Raw genomic sequence first — 22,594 nt, 5'->3', positions numbered from 1 at the left:
TGGGGTGGTCAGGACGGTCCAGGGTCATAATGGGAGAGCAGATTCCAGGAGGTACCGAAGGGCTAGGCAGGAGACGAGATCTGGGGAGTGAGCAAGGGTCAGAACATAGGAGATGTATAAGGTGTATAAGTACAACTGAAAAGGGGCGTGGTGATGAGTGGCAGGTGAGACTGGTTAGGGAAGATCAGATGGCATTTCTTACAAACGACACACGTCAGGCTACATTTGCATCGAGAAATCCAGCATGAAACAGCAGGAAGAAATTATAATATATCAAACAGGTAATGGAAATGCTCAGTATGCGGCATGAGTCGGCAATACTTCGTGACTAGGAAATGGTGGGAAGGTGTATAAGAAAGACTGAAAAGGGGGCATGGTAATGTATGGCAGGTGAGGCTGGTTAGGGAAGATCAGGTGGCATTAGTGACATTGCATACATATGTGTCAAATGAAAGATCCGAATCAATAGTGACACCTAAGCTTTTTGTGGTAGATTAAAGTGTTACTGAAAAACCACCAAGGTAAGGGGAATATCAGCCCAATTGCTTCTAGCAGCTTTAGGCCCAAGAATCAGCACCTCAGTCTTATCGGAGTTTAGTTGAAGAAAATTAGATGCCATCGAGTTTTTAATGTCCTGGACGCAGTTCTCCAGGACATTCCAAATCCGAATGATAGTAGTGATATCATTCGGATTGGAAGATATGTACAACTGAGTATCATCTGCGTTTCAATGGAAGCTAATACCATGCCTACGAATGCTAGTGCCCATTGATAGCATATATAATGAGAATAATATGGGGCCCAGTACAGATCTTTGTTGGACACCATATTTTACCTTGGAACACTCTGAGAATTCGTTATTTACTAGTACAAATTGGTAACGATCTGTCAGGTAGGACCTGAACCAGGAGAGTGCTTGACCTCTTAAGCCAATGAGTGTCTCCAGCCTATTAAGTAGAATATTATGATCAATGGCAGTGGTGCAAAAAGGGGGTATGCAGCGTATGCGACGCATAGGGGCGCTGCACTAGAGGGGGCACCAAATTGATGCCAGAAAATTAGTTACTGAGTTGGTGGGGGTGGGGGGTGGAGTGCGGGGGGCACCGATAGTATGTTTGCATACACCTCAGAAAGTATGTAGTTGCAACCCTGATGGTGTCAAAAGTAGCACTGAGGTCTAACAGTATGAGAAAAGAAATGTGTCCTTTATCAGAGGATAATAAGAGATCATTCAGTACTTTAGTCAGTGCCTTTTTAGTGCTGTGATGGGGTCTAAATCCAGAGTGAAATAACTCTAAGACATGTTCTGGCTGTAAGAAGGAAGAGAGTTGTGAAGAAAATACTTTCTCTAAAATTTGAATATGAATTAGAGATTGGCCTATAGTTGGACAGTTCATGGGGGTTAAGACCAGGTTTTTTTTTATTAGCGGCTTGATGATTAACAATCCTAGATTTTTTTTAATACTATTTCTAAACTTAAAAAAATCAAGCAGGCGCAGAACCTCAGATTCCAGTAAACCTCACTAGTAATGTATTTATAGATTTCTTTGATAATAAAATAGAGAATATTAGACAAAATATAAAACGTTTTATTAGCAGTACAACTGGTATGTCATCTAGTTTGGTCGATATTGATTTAAATTTTACATTGGGAGAAAAGCTTGATGCTTTTCATTCATTCCCACAATCAGAATTAGAGAAAAGAATTTCTTCCTTAAATTGTACTACTTGCACACTAGACTCGGTTCCCTCAAAATTATTAAAAGAGGTATTACCAGTTGTGACTGAACCTCTTCTAACTGTAGTTAACTCATCCATTACAATAGGTCACATGCCCAAATCCTGTAAATTAGTGGTTATTAAACCTCTGATCAAGAAACCAAATCTTGATTTGACTGTGCTATCTAATTATAGACCCATTTCGAACACATCATTTATATCCAAGATCATAGAAAAAGCTGTAGCCCAGCAATTATTCCTATATCTCCATAGGAATCACATATTTGAAAAGTTCCAATCTGGATTTAGGCCCCATCATAGTACTGAAACAGCATTAGTCAAAGTAACAAATGATCTCCTCCTTGCCTCAGATCAAGGCTATGTATCTCTGTTAGTGCTTCTTGATCTTAGTGCAGCCTTCGAAACAATAGATCACAGTATCTTGCTAGAACGGTTAGAACACTGGAATGGAATCTTCGGCACAGCCCTTTCATGGTTTTACTCTTACTTAACTAATCGCTATTAGTTTGTAGAGCTCAATAATATTCCATCCAAATGTACAAAAGTGAAATATGGGGTCCCGCAAGGCTCCATTTTAGGACCACTATTATTTACATTTATATATGTTACCATTGGGCACAGTTATAAACAAACATGGTGTCAAATTTCACTGCTATGCAGATGACACTCAACTTTACATATCAGCCAAACCTGATGACAAACTCAGTTTAAGAAAAGATTGAGGCCTGTGTAAGAGATATTAAATGCTGGATGTCTCTAAACTTCCTCCAACTTAATGATGACAAAACAGAAGTTCCCCTTCTGGGCCCTAAGGCCGCAAGACACAAAATTCCAGATCTAATGCTTAATCTCGCAGACTACCCCATTACACCTGGCACAGTAGCCAAAAACCTAGGCGTCATACTTGACTCTGACCTATCATTTGATAAATACATAGATAATACTACTAGGATAACTTTTCTACATCTCCGCAACATTGCCAAGTTAAGAAATGCAGTATCACAGCATGATGCACAAAAGGTGCATGCCTTTGTTAGCTCCAGATTAGACTACTGTAACTCATTACTGTCAGGATGTTCAAATAGGAATCTAAATAAACTTCAAATAGTTCAAAATGCCACAGCCAGAGTTCTGACTAGAACTAGAACATTTTATCATTTCAGACCAGTCATATCAACCCTGCATTGGCTCCCAGTTAAATTCCGTATTGATTTTAAAATTCTTTTATTGACTTATAAAGCACTGCATGGGCTTGCTCCCGAGTACTTATTTATTATTATGAACCCCCACGTCCACTAAGATCACAGAGTGCTGGCCTTTTATTAGTTCCAACAATTATTAAGGTAACAGCAGGGGGAAGAGCCTTTTCTTGTAAGGCCCCCCAGCTTTGGAATAACCTTCCAGAATGCGTCCGGGACTCTGACACAGTCTCAATCTCAAAGTCTAGGTTGAAAACCCACTTATTTAGTTTAGTGTTTGATAACTAATATGCCCCCTTAGATAAAGGTACAGATCCAGGGGTTCATAGGCGAAGGGTTTTATGGTAGACTGGAGCACTGGTGCTGTGATCCTGTCACTGCATGTGGTCACTCAGGTTTGTTGACAGTGCAGTGGATGGATGCCATTGTCTCAGAATGCCCCCAAGTCTATGTTACCTTCTGGGTCTGCCTTATTCAGCTAGGCTGTAATAATTTAATTTAATGCCGGAGTTGCTGCCACACTCCAGAAATGTTTATAATTTCATCTGTCATGTATATGTCCTTATACAGAGCTAATTTTCCCTGTTTTATTTTCTCCACATGGCTGCCTGCCTACTCGAGGAACACTGAGAAGAGGAGAGACGAGCCTTTCCAGAGATCCATCTTGGGCCGCCACCTCCTGCCTAACCAGATATGATGGAGGATCAACCCACTGCCCTGACTAACCAGATATGATGGAGGATCAACCCACTGCCCTGACTAACCAGATATGATGGAGGATCAACCCACTGCCCTGACTAACCAGATATGATGGAGGACCAACCCACTGCCCTGACTAACCAGATATGATGGAGGACCAACCCACTGCCCTGACTAACCAGATATGATGGAGGATCAACCCACTGTCCTGACTAACCAGATATGATGGAGGACCAACCCACTGCCCTGACTAACCAGTGTGGATGAAGGATAAAGGATGATGGATAGGACTAAACAGAAATTACATAAAGGACTCATGTATAACATTACCAACCATCAAGACGTTTGGGACTGTACAGGAATTGCATAAAGAACTCATATTTATAAATCTACACCAAGATAGACTTTATCCTTCACATCTTTTCCTTTTTTCTCTCTCGCTCATTAAATTGTTGTCATGGTGACCGGTGTCGGCCAGAGGAGGATGGGTTCCCCCCCTGAGTCTTGGTTCCTCTCAAGGTTTCTTCCTCATGCTCTTAGGGAGTTTTTCCTTGGCACTGTCGCCCTTGGCTTGCTCACTGGGGGCGGCTTGGACTCGGACACTTGTGAAGCTGCTTTGTGACATCAACTGTTGTAAAAAGCATTATATAAATAAAATTTGATTTGATTTGATGACTGCAAGTTTAAATGAACTGGGAATGTAGCACAGGCTCAGAGAATAGTTAATTATGGTAAGCAAAGTTTCTACATTTCCTATGCAGTAATTCTTTAAGTAGATGGGTTGGTACGGCATCTAGTATGCAGGTGGAGGGCTTAGCAGATTCCACCAATGAAATAAGCTCCTCACGACCAATTGGGGAGATGGACTCTAATAGGGCATCAGAGCTGTCAAGGTGCACTGGCATGTTGACAGGCTTTAAGATAGCATGACAAATTTTTTCCCAAATTTTATCAATCTTATCATTAAAGAATTTCATAAAATTGTTACTGCTACACTCTAATGGGATTAGTGAATTGATTTGTTCATGGCTCCTCGTAAACAGTTTTAATTAGGAGTCCTGAATAGTTTTTATGTTTTTCTATTAAATCCGATAACTGAGGATTTTGCCGTATGGAGGGCATGCTTATATTCAATAAGGCTGCTTTTCCAGGGTTGCCAACTTTTCAAGATCACTTGGAGTGAGATTTGAACCTCGGGGGGTAGAGAGTGTAAATTGTTGAGGGGGAGGGGGGTGGGGGGTGGGGGGGTGGCGAACGTAAATTGCTGACGGGGGGCGAATGTAAATTGCCAGAGTGAAGTAATAACTCATTGAATCATAGACATGGATCAGAGGTAAATAAACTAGATTTTTTTTGGCGTGAGAAATCGGATGTGTGGCGTGAGAGCGTGTGAAGACAGTCAAATGCGTGTCTCACGCTGAATGCATGAGAGTTGGCAACCCTGGCTTTTCCATGATAGTCTATACCAGGGGTACCCAAGTAGAAATGATGACGGGCCAAATTTTATTTTTTCAATCACTGAAGGGGCCGGTTACGGGGGGGGGGGGGGGGGGGGTGTCGAACGTAAACCGTCGACGGTGGGGTGGCCAGCGTCTGCTACCTGTTTGTTGTTGCCATAAAGGCAATCCCCGGCATCGTCTTGAGATCGTGGTGCACGATTTCAAAATGAGAGCGGATAGCGCGATTGAAAAAAAAGATTCCTAAAAAAAAAAAAAAAAACACATGTGGCCCACGGGCCGCTATTTGAGTATGGGGGGTCTATACACTTCTAACTTAGAATTTCGCTATTTACGCTCTAGGATTCGCGCGGCTCGCTTGAGACTATGCATGTGCTCATTGTACCATGGCGCTATTTTTCTCTCAGTGGCTCTCTTATATCGTAATGACGCAACCTTTTCTAAAGCTCTACGAAGAGAAGTCTCGACGTGCTCGGTAAAACGCTCTAGTCCTTCCATAGCTATAGTTGGATCAGTGTTTTTCAGACCCGGTAAAATATCAGTGAGCGCGGCTATGGTACTAGATGTTATGGTACCAATACCAAACGATAAGACCAAGTCTAAAGTATGACTACAATTATGTGTAGGACCAACCACATTCTGAGTGATACCCATTGAATCAAGAATTGCTTGAAAGTTTATGCTAAAAGAGTCACACAGATTTTCAAAATGGATATTAAAATCACCAACTATAATCACCTTATCAGCTGATGGTACTACATCAGACCTGGGCAAACTACGGCCCGCGGGCCACATCCGGCCTGTTGTGCGTCCCTGTCCGGCCCGCGAGAGGCCAATCATAAATGAAACAAATATCTATGTCGTGCATGCAATATAACTGTGACGCTTTTATTTTGAAAGCGCTACGTTTGTGTTAATTCCGTGTGGACGTACCTGCGTGTGTGTGAGCTGTGCGAGAAACACTGTAGGTGATCAGCGACAAGTTAAGGCTTTCGGGAGTGTACGTTGCACCTCGCGCGAACCTCCGCAAACGGCGGAAAATTTACGTGACGAATTTTTATTGTGCATTGTGTTCCAGGTTTGAAAAGTGCTGGAATTTAGGCTAAAGTACTTGAAAATGCTTGAAATTGTAACTGTGTTTCGATTCACAACAAATAGCTGACTGAACAGCGGGGTAATTCCAGAAACCGAGCTTAGAGAGAACCTGAGTCAGCTGGGAAATATTGAAATGGACCTTGAAAGTGCCGTAGAAGTGCTTTAAAGCTAGGTTTAAGCCAGGTTTATACTTGACGCGGCGCGAGGGTCCGCGCGGCAAAAATGATGTAATCGCGGTGGCGGAGGGTCTCACGCGCTGTTGATTCGCAAGGTCGTGCACCTCTCGAATTTTGTAACTTCGCGCGCGCGCCGCACTTCAGCGCAATGAACAAAGTCATGTTTGCAGGGTTCATACACCTTTACAAGGTGGAATTAAAGCATTAATACATGTGTATGTGTTTATGTATATGTGTGTATGTGTGTGTCTCTTTTCTCATCTGCTGCTTCTTTCTAATGTTTTTAGTTATTTAATAATTTATTTTAAATTGTTGGTGATTTATTCTAATCATTTTTAGTTTTATATAAACTCTTGTTGCTTATTCCCTTGTAAAGTGTCCTTGTGTGTCTTGAAAGGCGCTTATAAATAAAATTCTATTATTATTATTATATACGTCACTTTCAAGGTCCATTTCAATATTTCCCAGCACGTTAAACTTAATTAAGTTAAATATTTATACCAGTAGCGAACCGTGGCCATTAAACCTGGGCCCGCTCCCATCCCCCCGAAAAAAAAATGTTTCCTCTCCTAATTAACTGCAATAAAGAAAAAAACTGAGACGACAGTACAGCTTTAGACACGCAATAAACAGTAATATCTGTACTAGATAACTTCTTAAGAAAAATAAGGTTCCAACAAAATAAGGTTCACAGCTCCGTGTTCCTCGGAAGCGGAATATGTAAACAACGCGCACGAGGACGTCAAAGGAATGAATCGGAACTAGCTAGTGGTGGTACGCTAACGACAGCTAGCGTCGCCACAGCGGGCGGAAATTATCATACAGTTAAGCCCGCCCACTAAGAGGGAAGATATGATTGGTCAATTTTACTGTCATTTGAAACTGGTATTGCGCTGAATTATAACTGCCAGGCCCTCTGTAAACGAACAGCGGGCATCACAGTGCTGATAGGGGGAGACACAGACTCACAGGCTTCCACTTAACCCCTCACCTTCCAACACAGATTGAATAGACACGGGTGAATAATTTATTTGCTTATATTTTTGTAATTGTTTAGATGTCGATTGTCAAACTGTAAGTAGATAAAATAAAATTGGATAAATTATATTATATATATTTATGTTTTAAGAATATTTTTAGGCCCTCTGAGAGGGCGTAGAGGGCCCTGACGGTTCCCCACTGATTTATACATATATTCAAAATGATCCGGAATAATTCGCTTTTTTATCACATTATTTAATTGTTGTTTATTTTCAAAACGCCCAATCTTAACGTCTTCACTTTCTTTCATGTTTCATCCTAGAATTACAAGAGGCTCGTATTTGTTAACGTAATACAAGAAAACTGTTCATTCAGATGGCTATTTGTTGTGAAACGAAGTAGTTACAATTTCAAACATTTGAGCCTAGTATTGAGCCTAAATTCCAGCACTTTTCAAATCTGAAACAAAAAGCAACATTAAAATTGGTCAGGTAAATGTTCCTTCCCCTGTTTTTGAGGGGTGTTTCTTTATACCAACACACATCGTTTCGGAGAACACTGCACAGAATGTGACAAGTATAAGTGCCTCCTCCGTTCGCGGAAGTTTGCGTGAGGTGGGCGGAGCCACTGTGATGACGTCATTATTGTTTGTGTGGCCCTCTGACACAATTCAGGTTTCTCATGTGGCCCCTTGTAAAAATTTATTGCCCACCCCTGCACTACATGGTCTGAAGTCTGAAAACTCCTGCAAGAACCAGGAACCAGGGGGGCAGTAAAAAGTGATTTACCGTGTCAATTAATCTTGGGAATGACATATACAAGTCCTGCACAGTGGTCAGAAGTATTTTAAGCCATTCTTCTTGCAGGGTAGTGGCCAGGTCACTACATGATGCTGGTGGAGGAAAACGCTTTTTGACTCGCTCCTCCAAAACACCCCAAAGTGGCTCAATAATATTAAGATCTGGTGACTGTGCAGGCCATGGCAGATGTTCAACTTTCATGTTCATCAAACCAATCTTTCACCAGTCTTGCTGTGTGTATTGGTGCAGTGTCATCCTGACACACGGCACCACATTCAGGATACAATGTTTGAACCATTGGATGCACATGGTCCTCCAGAATGGTTCGGTAGTCCTTGGTTGGCAGTAGGGCTGGCACTAACGACTTTTTATTTATTACTTTTATTTTTATCGAATTTTTCTATCGATTCAACTATCGACTATGGTCGACTAGTCTAAACTAGGGTTGTCCCGATCCGATATTTGGATCGGATCGGCCGCCGATATTAGCAAAAAAATGCGTATCGGTATCGGATCGGCAGACACGAGAAAATGCCGATCCAGACTCCCGATCCAGTTTTTTTTTAAGTCCGATCCGGGTTTTGCTAGTGAGAGTAAAATCCGGTCCGCATTTTCCAGCACACCTTCAGCACACGAGCATAGTTTCTGCCCCAATTTAGCTCCGTGGCATCTCGGACCGCCGTGTAAATTTGAAGTTATCGGTCAGTTGTGTGGGATTATTTTACCTTAAAGGATGACAAAGACGAAGAGGTAGAGTACAACATATGCCACAGTAAAGTCAAGCGTTGTGGTAAAGCTGTAAGAACTTTTAATATCACCAATCTAATCAAGCATTTAGCGAAATACCACCATAAACAACATGACTAATGAAAACCGAAGACAAAAAGAAAGGTCCTACACAACTAACACTGGCAGAAACGTTTGAATTGAAGGGAGTGTATAGATGGGGATGGAGCAGCAAAGTGTGGAGTAGAAGGCATTTTGCTTTTAATTAGTTTACGATATGTGCACGGATTTTTTTTAAGCTTTGGTTTACACTTGTTCAAGAGCACTGATGGATGTTAATGTTAATAATAGACTATTTTCCACTCAGGTTGTGTGTTTTTTTTTAATATATAATTTACAATATTATTTACACTTTTTAATCCTTGGTTTACTGATGCTATTTCTGTTTGTTATTTAATATTTTGTCTATTTTGAGTTTATTAATTGCTAAATAAACAGGTCAGTTTCTCCTTACCAACCATTGTGTATTATTCAAACACACCTAATTCAGCTGGCTACTTGTTATCAAGAGTAAAACGCTTTTCAACATGAGTTTGACAATAAAGTAAGTTGGCTAAATAACTTTAAACTTTAATACATGCTCGGATAGGCCAGTATCGGCCGATATCGGTATCGGATCGGAAGTGCAAATAAATATCGGTATCGGATCGGAAGTTCAAAAAGCTGGATCGGGACATCCCTAGTCTAAACGATTAATTTTCTGTGGGGGGAGGGATGTTGCATGTTGCGTACCGACAGTCATGCTGTCTACATTCTGATTAAGAACATGGCTGCGCTCACTTTAGCATAAATTCCAGCACTTTTCAAACCTGAAACACAAAGCAACATTAAAATTCATCAGGTAAATGTTAATTCCCTTGTTTTTGAGGGGTGTTTATACTACCACATATCGTTTCAGACAACACTGCAACACGCGGCGAGTATAAACGCCTCCGCTGTTTGCGCAGGTTCACGCGAGGTGTGCGGAGTCGCGCGCTACAGTCACTCGTGAAAGTATAATCCATAATAAATAATCCATTCTTGACACGGCTCAGGGATTACATCACACACAGCGCAGTGCGGCCGTAGTGCCTGTAAATTTAAATTTTAATGGTCCAATGAAGGTAATTTAAAAACCAGGACATTTCCTCACTTAAAAAACCCTGGGACAGGACGTGAAATACGGACATGTCCCGGGACATACGGACGTTTAGTCACCCTACTTTAAGAACTGGACTGGTCGCCATACCACGGCACGTTTAATGGCTTCGGCTCTTTCTCTTGCATCGCTATCAGGTAGGCTAACTGATTTGTATTAGGCTAAATTTAAACATGGGTCTGTGGCGGGTGTTGAGTGCAGAGCGTTGAGGAGCGATTTCGATTGGAGGATCGTGCTAACTGGGCAACTGATATATGAGACGTTAATTCTACTATAAATATTACTGATTATAATGTGTATTTGCTCTGTCTACACATCCTAGATCTAAATGAATGAAATATTCTGATTGAATACTTTGTTCTGTACAAAGTTGAATGTGCTGACAAAATCACACAAAAATCATCAATGGAAATCAAATTTATTAACCAATGGAGGCCTGGATTTGGAGCCACACACAAAATTTAAGTGGAAAAACACACTACAGGCTGATCCAACTTTGATGTAATGTCCTTAAAACAAGTCAAAATGAGGCTCAGTATTGTGTGTGGCCCCCATGTGCCTGTATGACCTCCCTACAACGCCTGGGCATGCTCCTGATGAGGTGGCGGATGGTCTCCTGAGGGATCTCCTCCCAGACCTGGACTAAAGCATCCGCCAACTCCTGGACAGTCTGTGGTGCAACGTGACGTGATGGAGCGAGACATGATGTCCCAGATGTGCTCAATCGGATTCAGGTCTGGGGAACAGGCGGGCCAGTCCATAGCTTTAATGCCTTCATCTTGCAGGAACTGCTGACACACTCTAGCCACATGAGGTCTAGCATTGTCCTGCATTAGGAGGAACCCAGGGCCAACCTCACCAGCATATGGTGTCACAAGGGGTCTGAGGATCTCATCTCGGTACCTAATGGCAGTCAGGCTACCTCTGGTGAGCACATGGAGGGCTGTGCGGCCCTCCAAAGAAATGCCCCCCCACACCATTACTGACCCACTGCCAAACCAGTCATGCTGAAGGATGTTGCAGGCAGCAGATCGCTCTACACGGCGTCTCGAGACTCTGTCATGTCTGTCACATGTGCTCAGTGTGAACCTGCTTTCATCTGTGAAGAGCACAAGGCGCCAGTGGCAAATTTACAAATCCTGGTTTTCTCTGGCAAATGCCAAGCGTCCTACACGGTGTTGGGCTGTGAGCACAAACCCCATCTTTGGACGTCGGGCCCTCATACCATCCTCATGGAGTCGGTTTCTAACCGTTTGTGCAGACACATGCACATTTGTGGCCTGCTGGAGGTCATTTTGCAGGGCTCTGGCAGTGCTCCTCCTGTTCCTTCTTGCACAAAGGCGGAGGTAGCGGTCCTGCTGCAGGGTTGTTGCCCTCCTACGGCCTCCTCCACGTCTCCTGGTGTACTGGCCTGTCTCCTGGTAGCGCCTCCAGCCTCTGGACACTACGCTGACAGACACAGCAAACTTTCTCGTATTGATGTGCCATCCTGGATGAGCTGCACTACCTGAGCCATTTGTGTGGGTTGTAGAGTCCGTCTCATGCTACCACGAGTGTGAAAGGTCCACCAACATTCAAAAGTGACCAAAACATCAGCCAGAACGCATAGGTACTGAGAAGTGGTCTGTGGTCCCCACCTGCAGAACCACTCCTTTATAGGGGGGGTCTTGCTAATTGCCTCTCATTTCTACCTGTTGTCTATTCCATTTGCACAACAGCAGGTGCAATTGATTCACAATCCGTGTTCCTAACTGAACAGGTTAGTTTCACAGAAGTGTGGTTGACTTGGAGTTATATTTTGTTGTTTCAGTGTTCCCTTTATTTTTTTGAGCAGTGTGTATATATATGTGTATATGTGTGTGCCATTTATTAAATATATGAGCGCAAGCATTAGAATAAATACAAATAACAACAATACACATAATGAATAATACAGGGTTCCCACACCTTGGTTAACATCAAATTCAAGGACTTTTCAATGACTTTCCAGGACCAACTTCCTAAAATTCAAGGACCTGCACCTGGCACCATTTACCTACTGTTACCCCTGAATATGTTGTCAAAAAACGATGTTAATTCAACGCAAATTCAAAAGGCCGAATGCCATTTCAAGCCATGCATCCTGAAATGTTCTGTGCATGACATTAAGCGCTGATTAAACAAAAACTTAATTCACACTCAATTTAGCAGTGGACCTGTGAGAAGGTGACATTCATGTCAAGCGGCTACACATACGTTAACTACATACAGGAAACACTAGCTTTCGGTGCTGAACAAACAAACAAATTTCTCTACAGGAGAATGACCAAACTTTTGCAAAGTAAAAGTCAGCATAGGCCCTGTAGAATCAATATAATTTTAAATGAACTTGTGCTGGCAAAATAATGACACGTTGACAGTAGACAAATAATAATAACAATAATACACATATGCATATACACATACAGTACATACATAAAACAGAGGCGCAAAGCCATATAATGAGATTAGAACTAGGGGTGGGCAATATAATATCATTCACAAAATACCGGTACATTTCTTTATTCGATAGGATTTCGCTATATCGCGACATTATGACGTAAGGACGCAGGTTGTGCGTGCAGCACGCAAAATAAACATGGCCAACAGCGGAGAGAGCAGCAGTGCTCACACTGTGAATGATTTAGTTCCTAAACGAGGAGCTACATCAGTAGTGTGGAAGTATTTCATGAACAGTTCACGTTCAAAGTTCACAATTTTAATTATGAACTAGTTCAAAGTTCAGTTCATTTTACTTTTTTCGTGAGATATTCAAATACTTTTTTCACGATTTGGCTGTTGCGCAATCAAGGGGCGGACACAAATGCGAAGTAGATAGTACAAGCTCATTAGATTTTATTTCACATCTTACATTTGCAGACGACACGCGAGTGGACCGCGAATGACGTGGCATGATGAATAGAGAACTAATGCTTAATACACTAAAAGGCAGCGGAAATGACAAGGGTACAAAACTAGACCAAACAAGAGTAGGCTACAACTAAATTGTTACATACACTGACATGAACAAACACACGGGAAGCAAGTAACGGCCATACATGAACATGAAGTCTAACAGAACATACATGTATTGCCAGGCACGATATCACGTTAGAGAACACGGAGACCAAACATGAACTGAAAACCTAAAACACTATGAACCTGAAAATGGAACAGAGACTTTAACCATACACAAACACGAAGCTAATCAAAACCACGAATCACAGATAAGGCGTGAATACCGTGCACACCCAACTAGGAAATAAAGCAAGTATGTCTCGCTGCAGCCTGCAGGAAGGCGGAGTTGGACATCCAACCCCGCCCACATCCAACTCCACCCTCTAATGCGCTCTTGTGCGCCAACCCACTACTTCTTCATTCGAGAATAACTGTGTGGCACTTGAAAATACGCATAATAACTCACAAGTGTTCAAGAGACACGTCGTTGCGCTTAAATTACACATACCTCGTTTACTTTGTGTATTGTTCCACGTATGTTATTCATTATTTTTATTTATTGGGTGGCGAACGTAAAATGTTGACGGGGGGATGTAAAATGGACACAAATTAAGTATTATATCGCGATCTATCGCTCGCGGGTGGTTGGCGCCAGAGCGAACTAGTAACTCATTGAATCATAGATGTAGATCAGAGGTAAATAGATTTTTTCGGCGTGAGAAATCGGATGTGTGGCGTGAGAGCGTGTGAAGACGGTCAAATGCGTGTGTCTCATGCTCAGTGCGTGAGAGTTGGCAACCCTGCTACTATAAGTACACAATTAAAATGGTAATGTTTACTGTTTACTGATAATGTTGGTGATGGAGAAGGGGTATGTTGGTAATGTTGGTAATGGAGAAGGGGTGTAATCAGAGCTTAATTTGAGCTGGATCCTGCCGGAACAGGATCCGGGAACTCTTTCATTTTGAAGGGTGTGTTCCGGGAACTGTCTGCCTCGATCCGGTAACTTTCAAGCCTACCAATTATAAGTTATGAAGAAATCTGTCTGCGTTGAACCAATTAATTGAACAAATAATTCTATAAAAGACATTTTTAAACACAAAATCCACATTCCTAAATCACATAAGAGCTCTCCTTTTTAGCTATGCCTTTCCGTGTCTCCCATAAAGCTAGTTATACTTTCGTGAGTGACCGTAGCGCACGACTCCGCACACATCGCGCGCGTCACATTTTTTAGTGTCCTCCTGAAACGATGTGTGGTAGTATAAAGAAACACCCCTCAAAAACAGGGGAAGGAACATTTACCTGACCAATTTTAATGTTGCTTTGTGTTTCAGATTTGAAAAGTGCTGGAATTTAGGCTAAAGTACTTGAAAATGCACATAAAATGCACTTCTGCACTTAAAACACTTATAAAACACTAATTAATACACTAAACTAAAACACTAAACAATAATTTAAAAGTAATTTATATATATACGAATTGGCTTGTTATTTTGACATTTGTGCGCCTAAGCGTTGGGCTTTGTGTGCGATCCGGTGACATTGTTGGCCTCAGTGACCCCTTGTCTCATGCCGCTGTTTGCGTTCTGGCATCGTTTGATTTACAAATTAAGCACTGGGTGTAATAGTAATGTTGGTGTTTAGTGTACTCAAGCAGCCCAGCCCACTTTCGCAAATGGCGACACACCTGAGCAACTCTAGTGATATGGCAGTGTTGTAGAGACCAAGAGTGGCACGATGAACACTATTCTGACTAATGGCTAAGCACATTATGATGTTGCCACCACGCACCCCAGGGACACTGACGATGGCTCAGTGTCTTATCATGTGCCTTTCATGTGCCTTTCATGTGCCTTTACAACCACTGTTGCTACATTAATATTTATTTTATTGCTGTACCTTTGCAGGGTTGCCAACTTTTCAAGATCGCTTGGAGTGAGATTTGAACCTGGAGGAGGTGGCGAGTGTAAAATTGTTGACCGGGGGGGGGGGGGGGGGGGTGTCGTAGCGAACGTAAGTTGTTACCGGGCGGGGTGTAAAATGGACACAAATTAAGTATTATATCGCGATCGATCACCAGTGGTTGGCGCCAGAGCGAACTAGTAACTCGTTGAATTATAGATGTGGATCACAGGTAAATAAACAAAATTTTTTTCGGCGTGAGATATCGGAAGTGTGGCGTGAGAGCGTGTGAAGACAGTCAAATGTGTGTGTCTCACGCTCAATGCGTGAGAGTTGGCAACCCTGCCTTTGGGTAAGAGAGTAATGTAATTTCAATCATTTGTATGTCCTGTACATATTCAGAACTGTCAATTAAACTATTCAAGAAACATCTAAAAAGATTGTTCTAAGACTTAAATTATTCATGTGGGATAATAAAGAAAAACATACATTTTGGTCAATAACATGTGAGTGTTTTTCTTGGCATCTGTTAAACTAATTAAAATCTGGAAGTTCTGTTTACTGGAAGCAAAAACAGTCCGAGTTTCGAACGTAACATGGGCGTGGCTTCGGACTTGAGAAGAGGGTGGAGTTGGATGTGGGCGGGGTTGGATGTCCAACTCCGCCTTCCTGCAGGTTGCAGCGAGAGGCTTCTCAAATAAAGAAACGACAATGATCCCCGAAAGTATAGTCTGGACATAGGCTATATATACACACCAACTAGGAGATAAAGAAACGACAATGATCCCTGAAGGTATAGTCTGGACATAGACACACCAACTAGAAGATAAAGAAACGACAATGATCCCTGAAGGTATAGTCTATACATATACACACCAACTAGGAGATAAAGAAACGACAATGATCCCTGAAGGTATAGTCTGGACATATACACACCAACCAACTAGGAGATAAAGAAACGACAATGATCCCTGAAGGTATAGTCTGGACATATACACACCAACTAGGAGCTAAAGAAACGACAATGATCCCTCAAAGTATAGTCTGGACATGGGCTAACACGGAACAGCTGAAACTCCTCAACAGAGGGGCGTAACAAAAACGAGGAAAACATAAAAACGACGAGACTAGAAGGGGGCGGAGCCAGACGTGACAACTACAAGCTAGAAATCGCTATACGTTCTTATACGTGCTATGCCTACCCCGCTCTGCTGCAATTCATCACGGGTAACGTTGTGCGGAAGCCAGTATGTTATTAATTAGCCAGTATGTTAACTATTCTCATGCGGACACTACGTTGCCCACAATGCATTGCGCACACACCGTCAAAACCATTTCTGTCTGGTGATGCATGATTTAAGTGGCACCAGCGAGAATACAGGAGGGAGGAAATTTCTCTCGTTGCGTTTCAAAAGAGAAAACAGATGTCACTCAGTTTTCAATGGAAACAAATTCCAACGTTAATTTACAGTGATGTCTACCGTTCATGACACATAATGTGAACTAATTCACGTTCAAGTTATTAAAAAATATGTTTCGTTCAGTTCAACGTTCACGAAAAAATGAGCGTGTTCAATGAACGCGTTCTTTTGAACTCGTTCACGCACAACACTGTGAATAGTGAATTTACTTGAGTTTCTCTTTTAACATCTTCCGCCCTGTCCTGCCTCTCTTCTTCGCGCAACTCATTTGGGACGTAGATTTGACTTATTACTGCCACTTTGTTATTACCTTTTGGGAAGAAAAAATATCGAGATATATATCGTATATCGCCATTCAGTTAAAAAATATCGAGATATTATTTTTGCTCCATATCGCCCAGCCTTAATTAGAACTATAGATTTCTAGAGAAATCTGGTGTGAGATGATACTAGCATTTTACAAGTTTTTTTATCTACTTAATGAAGAGTAATATGAATTTAATTCATTCATAAAGAGAAAAGAAGGCTTTTAACCATTCCACTTACTGTAGTGAATGTGGTATTTTGCTAAAAGTACGACTACATTTATGCCATCAGAGAAATCCGAACTTAAGTTTTCCGCATAAAGTAAAATGGTATCAAAAGAAAGAATGTTAAGTTTGAGATTAATCGAGTTTCTAGTGTCCATGCAAAAACTTTGTTAATGTTGACATGAAAAAACAAATGCTCCTGGAATTCATCTTCTGACTTACAAAAGGTACATGAATCCACATCAAGTTTAAATCTTCTTTCAAGAAACATGGCTACAGGATATATCTTATTTATTATTTTGAAATGAGTCTCTTTTACTTTAGAAGATATGGGTCATTTGACAAGCCATTGTGGTTTTATAATTTGTATTAGGATGTTTCTTGAAAGAATCTCTATTACATCTTTTGTCTCATACCATCAGTGATACTCTTGTTATTACACTTGAAGTCAACTAAGTTAGTCATTCACTTTTAACACGGGCATCGAAACAGTCAACTCTGAATATAAAATGACATTTTTGATTAATTGAATTAATGCTAAAGGAATCACTTTGCAGACGTTCTTAAAATCTTTATAACAATTATCATATCAGATCATATTTTTCAACAAAGGATGAGAAATTTAAAACATGATGACAATCTTTTTCATAGCAATCTTTTGTAAATATTGACTTCCTACCAACTGTGCCTTATTATTCCTTGACTGTGGTCTTCATCCATGTGAAATTTCAAAATATTCAAGGACCTTCAAGGACGGCTGTGTTTTATGCCTGTTTTCAAAAACTTTCCAGGGCCTTGAACTTATTTTTTCAGATTCACAAACTTTCAAGGATTTCAAGGACCCGTGGGAACCCTGATAATAATAAAAAGCTCTAAATTATGGTTTTATACGTATGAGTGTGTTTGCTTAATCATTTACAAATAATTTAAAATCATCCAATTTCAGAGTTATTTAAATTAATGCTGTTGATGAATTTGATTAATCATGAATTATGATTAAAATGATGTCAGGGTAAACAAACATGCATTCTTTTAAATTTATTTTTGCAATCAATATATAAAATTTAACATAATTTTCATTTGTTGTATTTATGTTTATTATAATATTACAGATTATAATATTAATTCTATATCTTAATTCATCACACACTCATATCTAGAAGGACTTACTATTTTTTATCTTTTATACAATAGTATAGAGTATAGAATAGTAGGTTTATAGCTTTTTTAAAGTTATTATAGAGGTTCTGTGGGATTTTGGTTTAGATTGGTGTTATTTTGTCAATTTGTGTTTTATTCCTGCTGTTTGTTTCCTTTGATATTATGTTTCATTGTCCTCACAATGGAGATCACAATGGAGATAGTCTACTCAAGCTCAGCTTCTCAGTTCTTGGACTTGATGTAAATAAAAGAAACCACGCTTGCTGTTAACCAAATTTGGAGACAATTTGATGACCAGAAGGGATAGGGAAAAATAACATTTGTTGAGAGTGTGACAGAAAAATAGTGACAGAAATAAAATGCAGAGTCTCTGAGTCTTGATCAAAGTGAGTAGCAAGTTTATTGAAGCAAGACAAAGCAATGCATAAAGTCTTCTCAAAACAATGGAACAGCTTCTCAAAGCCAGTATACCCCTAGCCCCACCCTCGTCACACAACAGTTATAAACCTTACATGGCTACCAGTGAAGTTACATTAGACAGCGTATTCATTCTCTTGCTAAATATCCTTGAGCACACCACCGCCCACCACGCACATACATAAGCCTGCTGCCTTCACTGAAAGTTTGAGAACAAACAGTTTCAGTTACACAAGCATACATTATCATTACTTAATTAGAGAAAATAATAATTAATAATGCCCTTTATTGATTATGAATCATTCCAATACCCAATTTCCTTTACAAGCGCTGAAAGAAAAAGTCTATTGGAGTAGGCTAAATTATGTTTCATGTTAGAGTGATATTTTAAAGATTACCGAGCAAGGACAGAAAGGACAAGACAGAAAGTACATACATTTGAACTTAAGTGCCTAAAAAGGGCAAGTGAAGATAGTGCAGTAAAATGTTACTGTACTCACAAGTATACAAATGGGTTACACAGGTTTAATTAATTGCCTGAAAGTTTGACAATAAGCAAATAATGGCATAGAAAATGAGTAAAAAAAAGGTGATAATGAGGAGATAAAACCGTATGAAATAAGACAAAAGTAAAATATACTGAACATATTATATGGCCTGACAAACCTGCTTGTCAGATCTCTGAGACGATGTAAGAATCAGGAGATACTGCCATACAAACTAAGACCATTGCACTATATGCACATTACATTCTATCGCCTGACATGCCAAGTTCACAGGTCAATAAAAAAAATATTCTACAGTAAAAAATCTTCTTCTTCTGGATTTCTACAGTCACTTATATGGTCAATCAAACCCAGGGCCGGAGTGGGACACTTTTTCAGCCCGGGAGTTTTATGCCCAAATCCGGCCCAAAATTATTTTCCCTCCCAATCGGCCCAAACTAGAGATTAACATGAACCGGCCCATCGGGAATCCTCCCGAATCTCCCGATTAGCCACTCCGGCTCTGATCAAACCTGCTTGTCAGATTTCTGAGACGATGTAAGAATCAGGAGATACAGCCGTACAAACTAAGACCAAGGCACTGTATGCACAGTACATTCAATCGCCTGACATGCCAAGTTCACAGGACGATTATAAAAATATTCTACAGTAAAAACTCTTCTTCTTCTGGATTTATACAGTCACTTATATGGTCAATCAAACCTGCTCGTCAGATCTCTGAGACGATGTAAGAATCAGGAGATACAGCCATACAAACTAAGACCAATGCACTGTATGCATAGTACATTTTCGCCTGACATGCCAAGTTCACAGGACGATTATAAAAATATTCTACAGTAAAAACTCTTCTTCTTCTGGATTTATACAGTCACTTATATGGTCAATCAAACCTGCTCGTCAGATCTCTCAGACGATGTAAGAATCAGGAGATACAGTCATAGAAACGTACAATACATTCTATCGCGGCGACATAATGAAACTACCGCTTTATTTTTTTAAGGTGGAACGGAAAGTGCGAATAAGACACTGGCGAATAAGGAACCAACTTCAGCCTCGTCTTTAACGTGACATTCGTTGTGTGTGTTAAACCGTGTCAGCACGCCGTGAGCGTGTACTGTGTAGTGTATTCTACTGGTGTTATGATGCGCCGTGAGCGTTTACTGTTCAGTGTGATTGACAGCTGTTTCAAGACGCCGTGAGTGTGTCCGTCGTCAAGCTCAATACACGTAGCCTTTGAATGCACCTCGTCTTTGCATCCTCGACTCCCTCGCACCCGTTACAGACATAAAGAGTAAAATAGTATAACTATTAACATAAATAGTATAACTGCTATACGAACAGGCTCCTCTATACCATCAAAACCGTTCATTTTAGCGGACTTTGAGAGTGAAAAACGAGATATATTTTAACAAAGTAGGCTCCAAGAAATGCCGGGCGGCTCAACAGGTCGCTCTATGGTGTTTCCATATGTGGTGGTGCGCTGTGATTGGATAAGTGGAGATGTGGCGTTCTGCGGGAAATCAGGATTGGCGTTTGTTGCATTTTGGAAAGAAAGAGAGAAAGCAGGGCAGTATTACATGGCGGATGTGGCGTTTTGATAAAAATTGAATATTGGCTTTTCAAGAGTGGTCACATACCATTCTGATTCCGGCTCTAACTCATTTTTTTTAAATGGCGTCTATCGCGTTTTGGAACCAAACTCTTTATATATATATATATATATATATATATATATATATATATATATATATATATATATATATATATATATATATATATATATATATGTGTGTGTGTGTGTGTGTGTGTGTGTGTGTGTGTGTGTGTATGTGAAGAGGCAAGTAACTACAGTGTACTTAGGTAAGATTCCAGATTCCAGAGAAACGGGATGTTCTGGACAGAGGTCCTTCATCAGATGTGCAAGTAAAGGGCTTCACCGTATTAAAGATGTCTGGAGCACAGTGCAAATCCACACATGATCCTCCCATAACCAAGATGCCAAGACTAAACAGTGGTACAGGCCAAACAATGGAGCATCTGTGAGCAGAGGCCCTGTCCCTATGAGACAGCAGCCAAGGTGTTTGAGCCACGGAGCACCTGTCGCTGTAACATCTGTTTGTCATGTCTGACACACATAGTCCATAACCATTACACTCATATCCATAACCAAGATGCTTTACACTCATGACGATAACCATGATATTTTCCTCTCATGTCCAAAATTTAAGTGTACCTGTCGCACCATGTTTGTGTTGTCCTCCAGCACGTTTTCCTGTCAGTTTGATAAAATCTTAGATTTCCACAGAATGTATACATAAGAATCCAAGAGAGAAACCACTGAGGTTTTACATGATCAGACACAACATCAAAATGAACGGAACACCATTTTGTCAGATTTAGCAGCTGCCATTCCACTGGGTTGGGGTCCTAGGTGTGTGAGGGAAGAGTTACACTGGGTTGGGGTCCTTAGTGTGTGAGGGAAGAGTTACACTGGGTTGGGGTCCTAGATGTGTGAGGGAAGAGTTACACTGGGTTGGGGTCCTAGGTGTGTGAGGGAAGAGTTCCACTGGGTTGGGGTCCTTAGTGTGTGAGGGAAGAGTTCCACTGGGTTGGGGTCCTTAGTGTGTGAGGGAAGAGTTACACTGGGTTGGGGTCCTTAGTGTGTGAGGGAAGAGTTCCACTGGGTTGGGGTCCTTGGTGTGTGAGGGAAGAGTTACACTGGGTTGGGGTCCTTAGTGTGTGAGGGAAGAGTTACACTGGGTTGGGGTCCTAGATGTGTGAGGGAAGAGTTACACTGGGTTGGGGTCCTAGGTGTGTGAGGGAAGAGTTCCACTGGGTTGGGGTCCTTAGTGTGTGAGGGAAGAGTTCCACTGGGTTGGGGTCCTAGGTGTGTGAGGGAAGAGTTCCACTGGGTTGGGGTCCTTGGTGTGTGAGGGAAGAGTTACACTGGGTTGGGGTCCTTAGTGTGTGAGGGAAGAGTTACACTGGGTTGGGGTCCTAGATGTGTGAGGGAAGAGTTACACTGGGTTGGGGTCCTTGGTGTGTGAGGGAAGAGTTCCACTGGGTTGGGGTCCTTAGTGTGTGAGGGAAGAGTTACACTGGGTTGGGGTCCTTGGTGTGTGAGGGAAGAGTTCCACTGGGTTGGGGTCCTTGGTGTGTGAGGGAAGAGTTCCACTGGGTTGGGGTCCTTAGTGTGTGAGGGAAGAGTTACACTGGGTTGGGGTCCTAGATGTGTGAGGGAAGAGTTACACTGGGTTGGGGTCCTAGGTGTGTGAGGGAAGAGTTACACTGGGTTGGGGTCCTTAGTGTGTGAGGGAAGAGTTCCACTGGGTTGGGGTCCTTGGTGTGTGAGGGAAGAGTTACACTGGGTTGGGGTCCTTAGTGTGTGAGGGAAGAGTTCCACTGGGTTGGGGTCCTAGGTGTGTGAGGGAAGAGTTCCACTGGGTTGGGGTCCTTGGTGTGTGAGGGAAGAGTTACACTGGGTTGGGGTCCTTAGTGTGTGAGGGAAGAGTTACACTGGGTTGGGGTCCTAGATGTGTGAGGGAAGAGTTACACTGGGTTGGGGTCCTTGGTGTGTGAGGGAAGAGTTCCACTGGGTTGGGGTCCT

At 41.5% G+C, this 22,594-nt stretch overlaps 1 long non-coding RNA gene across 1 annotated transcript in view; it reads right to left on the bottom strand.

Moving 5' to 3' along the window:
- The window catches only part of LOC143526090 (uncharacterized), a 28,221-nt gene that overhangs the window by 2,857 nt on the left and 2,770 nt on the right, over positions 1-22,594 (bottom strand). The window lies entirely within an intron of this gene.

This window comes from Brachyhypopomus gauderio, chromosome 1, assembly GCF_052324685.1.
Source record: "Brachyhypopomus gauderio isolate BG-103 chromosome 1, BGAUD_0.2, whole genome shotgun sequence".
NCBI lineage: Eukaryota > Metazoa > Chordata > Actinopteri > Gymnotiformes > Hypopomidae > Brachyhypopomus > Brachyhypopomus gauderio.
The sequence above is the reverse complement of the archived record's forward strand: the minus strand, read 5'-3'. Positions and strand labels throughout refer to the sequence as shown.